Source organism: Macrotis lagotis, chromosome 8 (genome assembly GCF_037893015.1).
Source record: "Macrotis lagotis isolate mMagLag1 chromosome 8, bilby.v1.9.chrom.fasta, whole genome shotgun sequence".
Classification (NCBI taxonomy): Eukaryota; Metazoa; Chordata; class Mammalia; order Peramelemorphia; family Peramelidae; genus Macrotis; species Macrotis lagotis.
The window spans coordinates 168,436,389-168,447,448 of record NC_133665.1 but is presented as its reverse complement, the minus strand read 5'-3'; positions in this window follow the sequence as shown (position 1 = coordinate 168,447,448).

The following is an 11,060-nucleotide window of genomic DNA, read 5'->3' as shown; positions in this document are numbered from 1 at the left end:
TACAAACTGAACATCTCTGTGGCGACATGTCAAGGACAGATATTTTGCAGGTGTCTGGTCTGGGTCCACTATGATTTAGTTGACCATTGTGACTTTACTAATGACTGGAAGAGATGGAAGAGAGAACAAGTTGATTAAGTTCATGGATGACACTGCATTAACCAGGACCTTGGAGGATATGATTAAGATCCTTGCCCTCCTGACAGATCTGAGATATGGACCTAGGAAGTGCACTTAGACACAAAGAATAAACTCTCTGAATGTAAGAGAGGACCTAAAAAGCAGCATGAGTTCCCCGGGGTCACTGTAAATCACATAGAAGAAGTAAGTCAGAAATGAAATGGACTTATTTTAAAAAGATCCAGGACCAGATGAACATATCATGTGGAACATAAAAGAGCTTTGACAGCAGCCTGAGACCCTGGAAAGGAAATTCTCAGAACTTCCATGAGATTCGTTTAACTCTAGTGTAAATTAGAGACAGAGGTGAGGATGGATTGAGGTTTCTTTCAGTGATATCAAGGACACAAAAAAAATTGTCCCTAACCTTCCCTTTCCCCATTTCAGTAATCTAGGGAAATAAATTGTAATGCTTTGAGTCTCATTGCCTTCAGTGGATATGCATGGGGATCAATCCATCAATCCACAAACAGTGCTCTGGATTTACAAACATTTGTTGGACTAAAGACCAGTCAGTCAAGATTCCTCTTTGATTTTCTGTAATATTGTGAATTTTATGCTTGAAAGCAGGAAATTGGATTTGATGAGCTAGTTGGACTGAGAGAAGCCAAAGAGAAGGTTACCAGGCACCCATTAGCTCACATTTCCTGAATGGGAGCTCAGAGCCAAGAGAATGAGAACATCTCCCAGTGTTCTTGGACCCTTCATGTCCTGAGACTTTTCGGATCCAAGGCTTATGCAGCTGTTTCTTTGTATGATTCACCTTGGACTTAAATGAATGAAAACAATCATATAAATTACCGAACTAAAATATCCAAAATCATACTCCAAGCCCCAGGTTCAGTATAAATTGACTCCAAATTATCTGTTGTGGTGTCATATATTAAAGAACCTTGGTTTTAAATGAATAGTGTAGAAGGACATTTTAAACATCCTTGGGCTAAATGTAATACCTCTTCAACATGAGATTGCATGAGATCTGAGCAAATGAGAAAACATATCTAAGAAGAAAATATAAACAAAAGGCACTTTCGTGGAAAATATTAAAAGGTTGTGATAGATGAAGTAATATTTTTCCTTGGAAAACAGCCCCCAGGACATTTATTTTTTCAAAATAGTTTCCAGTTAAGGGGGTGGGGGGAAGGGAACTCCCTAATTTTTTGCTTTTTGTTTGATTTTGAGTCAAGGTTGGTGTGATTCTTCTTATGACAGAAAAATAAAAGATTTTGTTTTTATTTAAGCCTTGCCTTTGATGCCTCATTAGCTACATGTGGTGACATGCAATGTGGCTTGACTTAGATATATTACCACAGATTTAATTTCAGAACAATTTCAAAGACATTCAGAGGAAGAGCTGCCCTTTTCCCCCCATGGAGGTGGTATTTAATTAGCCCTTGGTGAGAGGACATTTTTAACACAGATGCTAGGTTGTCGGAAGGAGCTGAATGCCATCAAAATGTTAAATGCATAGCATTTTTAGAAGGGTTATCATGACAAACTGTGGGTTGCTGACCTCACCAACATCTTTGAGCTGAAGAAAAGGTATGTGAGAAATTGCTTTGGCAATTGTTGTTCCAGTCCTGTGATTTCAGCTTTGTGGGAATTTCCTTGTGTGGAAACTCCCTTTACCAATGCAGATGGGGAACTAATCAGTAACTTCTCTGGAGCTTAAGGTCACGGTTGCCTCAGGCACCAACAATTCAAATGATTTGTCCAAAGTTACACAGTGAGGAGGTGTTGGAGACAAGACTAGAACATAAATCTTCCTAACTCCAAGGCTGCCTCTCACACTGGGACAATATACTTTCAAAAATATCCAGTGGAGGAAAAACCCCAAATTTGTTTACAAAGGATCCCCATCTTTTGTTTTCACATTACTTATACTTCCTAATATGTCCCTCTCTTCTCTCCCCTTGTAAACTAGAAAAGGCAACATAAAGAGTTCCGAAAAAACGAACCAATATGTCAACCAAATGGCATCAGAGGCCATTGCTCACACCCAGAGTCCCCCCACTTCCACAAGGAAGTGATGAAAGCATTTGAAGCAAATGAAATTCCATTGTTTTCCAGGGATAGAATGTAGGCTCACGTAAAAGCTGAGAACCAACACAAGTGACTTTTCTTTCAGCATTGAACAGTCTTACTTTTATTTGACAAGGAGATATGGAATAGGAGGTGGGTCTTTAACTATGCCAGGGGGCAATAGCATTTCATATCCTATTGTTCTGGTTACACTCTTGGAATTTAACCTTTGATTTTAGTGAAAGTGTTCATGCTGACCACCTATGCCAATCTCTTAGCTGTTCAAGATTCAAAGGGAAAATTTGTGCAGAAGTCAAGCTAAGTATTCAGTGAGTTGAGCTCTGGTCATGAAATCATGAAATGATGAAAAAAGTAGAGGAAACTTCCATGCAGGGACTAGAGGGAAGGAGGGAAAGTAAAAAAAGAGACAGGAAAGAGAGAGAGAGAGAGAGAGAGAGAGAGAGAGAGAGAGAGAGAGAGAGAATTAATCTAGATTAAATGCAATTCCAAGAGGGAACTTCATCATTAAAATCTTTCTTGGAAGGTGAAAATATTAGGTAACCCTCCTAGAACTTCATTCCAAAGAAATGTGGTATACTTATAGCATGTTATAAATAATACAGGGGGTTTTCAGTATGCTTAAAGCTACTGTGAATATTTGCAAGCAGAAAGAAAAGATTAGTATGTATATCAAATTCTAGAGTCACAAAAATTTTGCATTCAGTTCAATTTACCTAGAGCAGGAGTTGGGGCAGTGGGGGATTCATTATATCAGTTTGGAGCTAGTTCATTATATTTGATATTAGCTTCCCATTAGAAAACCTCTGGTGTCACTTTTATGGAATGATACAAATTCTGTCCCTAGGATATGTAAAAATGAAAACCAACCAATAACTACTCCCCAATAAAACTTGACTTGTTGAGGACTCCTATGACATGAGGCTGAAATAACCAAGCTTACTTTCACTTAAAGGGTAGAGAGGCCATGTCCTCACTATGGTCCCCATAAAGTCATTTTTATGATAGTTACTGTTTATATTCAGTTTCTTTTTGAAAAGCATACATGGTGATCGTAAATTATATTCCTTAAGTTGAAAAGACCTCAAAATGAAGGAAAGAGCCAACCTTTTGCCTGAGCCAAAACTATGTCACAAATATTTTGTTAGCAGTATTTTGTTTTATAGAATGCATATATATAGGAAACCATACATTTGTTTTTTCACTTTCTGATTTCATGCTGGTCATTTCAGTTCATTCCATGGAATAGGGGAGAGAGAGAGAGAGAAAGAGAGAGAGAGAGAGAGAGAGAGAGAGAGAGAGAGAGAGAGAGAGAATCTCAGTTTTTTTAGAACTTTACACAATATCTTGCATTCCTTTTGGCTCTCCCAGTTTGCTCTACTTGGCTCCAGGGACTAGAACCAGGACCAGTGAAGAGAAATTGCAGAGGTTGATTTATACTTGATGTAAGGCAGATGAAGGCTCAATGGCAGGAAAAAACTTCCTCACAAGGAAAGACATCCCAAAGTGAAATGGCCAGCCATAGGAGTAGTCTTTCCCTTCTTATGATATCTTTAAGCAAAGACTGGATGATTACTAGGCACATTTAAAGTGCCCTCTTCCTTTTTATGCCTTTGCATTGACTGTTCTCTATCCCAGAGTGTTATTCTTCCTTACTCCCCCATCTTAGAATTTTTTTTTTCCCCATTAAGACTCAGATCAATTACTATTTCATCCAGGAAACATTTCCCTATACCAATAATTACTAAAACCTTCCCCTGCAGAGTTATCTGTGTTTATATACATGTGTGCATACACACATACACACACACACACATACATATATATATATATATATATATATAAATTATATGATTTATATGGTAAATAAACCACCCACACAAATTTAAGACTTTAGGGGGCAGCCTGGGTGTGTGTGTGTGTGTGTGTGTGTGTGTATGTGTATTCATATTTACATTAGAATGTAAGTTCCTTGAAGGAGGTAACTTTGCTTTTTTCTTTACCTTTTTAATTCTTCTTTTTCATTTTATTTAAGGCAGTAGGGTTAAGTGACTTGCCCAAGATCACGCAGATAGGTAATTATTAAGTGTCTGAGGCTGGATTTGAACTCAGGTCCACCTGACTCCAGAGCTGGGGCTCTATCCACTGTGCCACCTAACTGCCCCCCATTTCTTTACATTCATAACATTTAACATACTGTGTATGGTGTGTGCTTAATAAATACTAATTAATTGACTGCGTAGCACCTAGCAGCTGATTAATAAATGCTTTTTAATTGGTTAGAGGAGGAATATTGATTTAGGTGAAAGTTAGAATAAGTGACCACTAAGCCTCTCTGACTGAGAATCCTCTGCTTTTATGCTTTTTGGAGAAAAGTGGAATATGGTGCATTTATTGTCAATGCCTTCACGGTGCTTTTAAAAAAGTCATTTTAGGAGTTATCTATGTTTGACCAATGCCCAGCAATATTCCAACAAAACTGATTAGGTTTTCATCACACATGTAAAACCAAACTCTGTCCTTAACAGAAGATGGTGATCCTGAATTGAAATGGGAGAAAAATCTGAAAATGGTCCCAAATGAATTTTTGAATGTTTGGTTCATGTTATAGTGACCATTATAAAGATCTTGACATAGGCTGGGCATGTCCAGGAATGATTTATAATATTGTTGAACCATTCTATGTAGTAGAGACTTTTTTCTTTGAGTCAATGCCCCTTATTCTTATTAAACATGAGAAATGGCTTCAAGGTTAGCACATTATGCTAAGTAGGCAACTACTTCTCTATTTTATTACAAAATTGAGAATTTATGCTTTAGGGACTCATAATTCCTTTTGAATAAAATAAGATTTTAAAAGGTTAAAAATTCTTCTACACTAAGAGACATATATGCATGAAATATCAATGTATAGTGTATGTATATGTGTATTACAACCTCAATTTTTTTTAAAAAAAGAGTTGAATTGTTGCCTTTTGTTTTAATATTACAGTCATTCTTCTGACTGACCGACCCAACTAAAGCCTTCCTTGTAACCAAAACCAAATGTTGACGCTTAGTCAATCAGTATGGCAGCAGTATCTGATAGCAGATCTTATGTCCCATACCTACAGCCCTTCATGTCTCTGGGAGAAGTGAGCTCCTAATATTCAATGCCATGGTGGATCACTTCCAAGGTTCAAAATCCTCCATTTGCACAGGAAAACAGAATAAGAATAGAAACAAATAAGATATGTTCTTTATTTCAAAAGTGGGTCTTGCTGCTTTTGAATAGCCAAAACACTTTAGAATGTTAGGAATAAAGATCAGGCCATGGAGATCCAAATGTTTGATGTACTGCTCTCTGGAGACATGGGCTTATGTGACCCAACCTTAATGACCTATGGAACCTTTTTATTTAACATCTCCACTTCAGAGTCCCTTTATCAACCTTTGGGATCCACAAAGATGAGTAAACAAGACATCTATACATTGCTCTCTTTTCTAGTCCAAGGAGGAGTTCTTGAGAATTCCTATTCTTGTGGCTTGCCAAGGCTAGGCTTACTTCTGGGTTCCAAACTTAAATGTCATTTAAAAAATCCACTTGCCATCAAAATTGTGGAGTTTTGGCTTTACTGGGGAGAGGAAAGAAAGGAGATGCAGGAAGGGAAAATATAGACATACTTCAAAAGCATTTTGCCATTTTAATTTAAAATACTTAAAGGTCTCGTTTCTTTTCTTTTTTTTTTTTTTTTTTGGTTTTTGCAAAGCAATGGGGTTAAGTGAATTGCCCAAGGTTACACAACTAGGTAATTATTAAGTGTCTGAGACTATATTTGAACTCAGATCCTCCTGATTCCAGGGCCAGTGCTCTATTCACTGTGTCACCTAGCTGTTCCCCAAAGGTCTCATTTCTAAATCAAAAACAATCTATCCCCCTCACATCTTCTCTCCTTCTCCTTTCCTTCCCCTTCCCCTTATCTCCCCTCCCCCTTCCCCTCCCTTCCCTTCCCTCCCTCCCCTCTCCTCCCTCCCTCTCCACCCCTTCCCTCTCCTCCCCCTCTCCTCTTCCCTTCTCTTCCCTCCCCCCCCCCCACAGCTGTAATCAAGGAGCTAAACAAGCTAAAATATGAGGCTGCTCTGGACTCTTCCACCACAGCATTCATGCATTTCCCTGCTCCGGGCTCTCTTTTTCACACTTGGTGTGGGGCTGCCTTACCCTGATTTTGCAAAGCTTTTTCCAGAGCCTGTCAGAGGCCTGGGAGGCCCCTTTGATCTATAGCCTAGTCAAAAGCAGGATCTGTATTCCCAACATCCAGCCTAAGCTGACTCCTTTTCACATCAATCTTTTATCTTTGCCAGCTCTGAGACAGTAGAAGTTGGAGAATGTTCATCTCAAGATGCACCAGACACTGTGCCATAAATCTGGCCATGAGAAGACAGCTCTGTGACATTTGCTATTGCTATTCCCTCCCCTGTAAGAAGACCCCAGACTTTGTTTGAGCCTACTCTCTCCATGCAGTTAAAGGTTGTATTACATACAAAGTCTGAAGCCAGGGCCTTTAGAACATCTCCCACCAAGTACAACTTGAGAGAGGAGGGATGCCTATCCATCAGCTCATGCCTTTGATTCAAGTCACCAAAGGCTGATACTACACTGAATTGGACTCAGCAGTCATCACAGAACATCCAGTTTTCCACTGTGTTTTGTATAGGGATTAAATGGAGTCTCCTTCAATAATAATCACCACCAAACTCTTCAAAGGAGGGATTTCCATTTTGGTTGACAGGAGAACCAGACCTTGGACAGCAGATATGATCAGTCTAGTGGATTGACAATGTAGCTGTATTAGAGAGATGCCCAAACTACAAGATCTTAGCAAGATAGATTAGTACCTCTGAATCCATTTGTTTGCTTCATCTTCAGTTCCGTTAAATTTCTATTATATAGAGACTATGTTGGGGTAGGAAATGGGACTGGGCATGTATTAGGAAGGCACAAAGCAGGGCAAGTCACTGGACTTCTCCATGTTCCAGAAAAATCTCTAAACTCCTCAGTGGATGGAATTTACATTCCACTACACCTAAGAAATCACCACCCAGACCACCCTATCTCACCCCTCTCAAATGTGGAAGCTATAATGTAATACCCAGAAAAGAGTAGGGATAACAGTTATTAGATCAGTGTTTTCATAGGGAACTCCTAATGAGAAATCCCTCTCTACCAATGTGCAACTTAAGATCTTAGAAATTTGCCTAGAGCAGAACTGAGAGAATGGTTAAGTGACTTCCTCCATGGTCACAGGGCCAGTATGTATCAGAGACATGACTTGAACCATATTGTCATGGTCAGCTTTCTGGCCACCATGTCAGGCTGTCTATCTGGGCACACTCAAACTGATTCCTGCCTCCAAAAAGATTACATTCTTCTAGGGGAAGGGAAAGAAAATAACACAGTCAGAAATTAGTAAATAAAACCAAATTTGAGGGGAAAGGAATATTAGCAATTGAATGGGCTGAGAAAGTTTCACCAAAAGGATGATAACAGAGCTGAATCTAGAAAGAAGATATTGAGTCCCTGAAGCAGATTTGAGGAGGGAGCATATACTTAATGTGGTAATATTTGGAAACAAACCATAAAGGATCATCTAAAGATGAACTATAATTACTATCTTGGGCAGATGCACAAGTTTGAATATAGAATGTTGAATTCTGGAAATAGCAAAAAGGGTAGTTTGCTTGAAGCATGAAGGGTGGGAAGAGGAGTGATGGAAAATAAATCTGGAAAGGTCAGATGGGCTAAAATTATAAATGACCTTAAATGCCTTTTCCCTTATGTTGTCTTTCATATTGGAATAAAAATATTTTGATAAAAATGATAATAATTAATAATAATAAAAAAGGACTAGCTCTTATATAACTTCTGCTATCTGAAAGACATGAATGATCTTTGCATTTTATCCTGGAGGAGAAGAGAACAATCAGAAGGGAAATATCCTCATCATGCCTACATTTCAATGGTGCTTGGAAATTTGAAAAGCACTTTAACTCCTATTTTACCATTTGATCTTCATAATAATCCTGGGAGGTAGATACTGTTATTATTCCCACCTTAGTGTTGAAGAAACTGAGGCAAACAGAGTTTAAGTGGCTTGCTTAGGGATATGTAGCTAATAAGTGTCTAAGACAGCATTTGAACTCCAGTCTTCCTGATTCCAAGTCTAACATGACACTAACACTATGCCATCCCATTTCTAACAGTCAGACTAAAGCATCAAGAAAATGATTTTGGCAGCTGTGAAAAAATAAATTAGAGAGGGAAAAGAAAGGCAGCCCTTAGACAAATGAGAAGTTTTTTCGGAAAATGTTTGATGGTTTTCAGAAGAAACAGCTATGGTGAAGAAAGAAGGTAGTGAGAGTGAAGGGAGCCAGTTGAAAAGTAGAAAATCTGAGATAAAACTTAAAGAAGGTATGAAAAATGTCTTTAGAAATTGATAGAGTTGTGGAAAGGTATTAGACTCATTTTGCTTGCTTCCTGAGCATGGATAGTAGATGCATAGAGGTAGACTCCACCTAAGGAAAAACTTCATAATAATTGAAACTATCTCTAAGTGGGAAGAACTGAATTGGAGGGAAATGAGCTGGCATATCACTGGGGAATCTTCTAGCAAGACTAGATGACCATTTGTTCAATGGCACTTCAGAGTGGACTCCTGTTTCCAATCCCATTGGGTCAAATAGCCTTCACATATGTTCCCAACACTTAAATTCAGAAATCTGGTGATTTGAATGCCCCAATATCTAAAAATGAGAATTCTCATACCATGTGATTTTTCATATGGAGGACCAAGATTGTCACAGGAATAATGGCTGGTGGTCAAACTTGGTTTCTTCTCCATTTTTTTTGTTCCAGGGTAGGCATAGGATGAGAAAGCTCCCAGGGAGCTCTGATTCACCATCGTGTTAACAGTCTACCTCTCCCCCCACCAGGTGATCAAAAGCTTTTGTACATTTAGTAGCTGAGCTTTCCTTCCTCATTTGATAAATGATCCGAGAGCCAGAAATGAGTTGCTCCTACTCCTGAGGTTGGGTCACTTTATTAAAAGAAGAATTCCTCATCTGCTATATTGAGCTAACTAATAAAAACTTGGGTTTCTATTCTTGCTCAGGCCTGAATTGTTTGACATTAAGAAGTCTTGGACTGAAAGTTAGATTATGCAAGGGTTATAAATGAATGATGAAAATTACATAATGCTAAGGTCAAAAGGTGATTTGGGCAGGGAAAGCACAGAATTTCATATGACCGAGGTGGGAGCTCATCTAGTATCCATGCCACATTTGGATTTTCACCTAGGGGTAGCAATAGTATAACAAACAAGCAAGATAACACATAAAGTAGATGGAAAATAGCCTTGCAGCGTGTGGGAATGGATGCTGAGAAAAGTCTCCTACAGATGGTAGCATTCTAAAATTCAAAAATAAATAAATAAATTTAAAAATATGAGTGAGTTGAGCAGAAACAGAACATTGTACACCCCAACAGCAACATGGGGTTAATAATCAATCTTCATGGACTTTCTAAGTTCATCATTGTGACAATCGGGGACAATTTGGGGATATCTGTGATGGAGAATACCATCTGTATACAGAGAAAGAATTGTGGAGTTTGAACAAAGACCAAAGACTATTACCTTTAATTTAAAAAAAAATCAATGTATAGCATGGCAATATTGTAAGACAGCATTTGCCTTCTGTGGGGGCTAGGGGGAGGGAAGCTAGATGGGGGGGAATTGTAAAATTCAAAAATGAAAAATAATAAATTACAAGGTAGCACTTGAGCCTCTTTGAAAGAAGTCAGGAATTTTTAGAGACAGAAGTGAGGAGGACAGAAAATTCTGACATATGATATGGGATTGGTCACTAAGTCTAGTCCCTGTGGTCATCCTTGGAATGCTGTTGATGCAAATGGTACTGGAAGCCTAATTCCAGGACAGTGGTGATGACATATAACAGGAATACATTGGAAAGAGCTGAAACATACTCTGATGTTCAGTAGCCAGATCCAGTGTATTAACTACATGATGAACAGAAACATCTTTGATTGCCTGTCTCTATCTAATCAAAATATTTTTGTTGTTCATTATTCAGTTGTGTCTAGCCACTTGAGTTGTTCTTCACAAAGATCCTAGAATGGTTGTCCATTTCCTCCTCCAGCTCATTTTACAGAAAGAGAAACTGAGGCAAACAGGGCTATGTGACTTACCCAGGTTCATACAGCTAGGATGTGTCCAAAGTCAGAATTGACTCAGGATGATGGAGCTCCCAGATCTCAGGGTGCATACTTCGTGCCATGGAACTGCCCATTGTATCCAGAAACAGGAGACACAGTAGATACAGTAGAATGAACTTAATTCATTCCCTCATGTTCCTCATGTATTGCAAAGTGAATTTTCCCATAGGAAATAGCATAAAGTTGGATTTTCCATTTCCCAAAAATTATTTATATAAAAATAATTATTAATAATTTAAGTGTTTGTCCCTAATGCACCAGAAATATAATAGCAATAATTAGTACATAATCTAAACTAAAAATAAAACCAGCTTACTTGTACTTTCCCTTTGATAGAGTCATTGTTGGTGTGAGGGGGACGAGAGGGAGGAGGAGGAAGGGTTATTGCTTGGAAGGAGAATCTCCTTCCATGAGAACATTGGGGATTTCAATGTTGGGAGTTTTCTCTCTTGTGTTATTTTCACTAAAACCAAGACCAACTCTACTGCCTTTAGGTATTTTTCATTTTTTAGAATCATTTTCATGTTTTGACTCACTATTTTTTTTCTCTACATTTTCTTCTGAGTGAGTT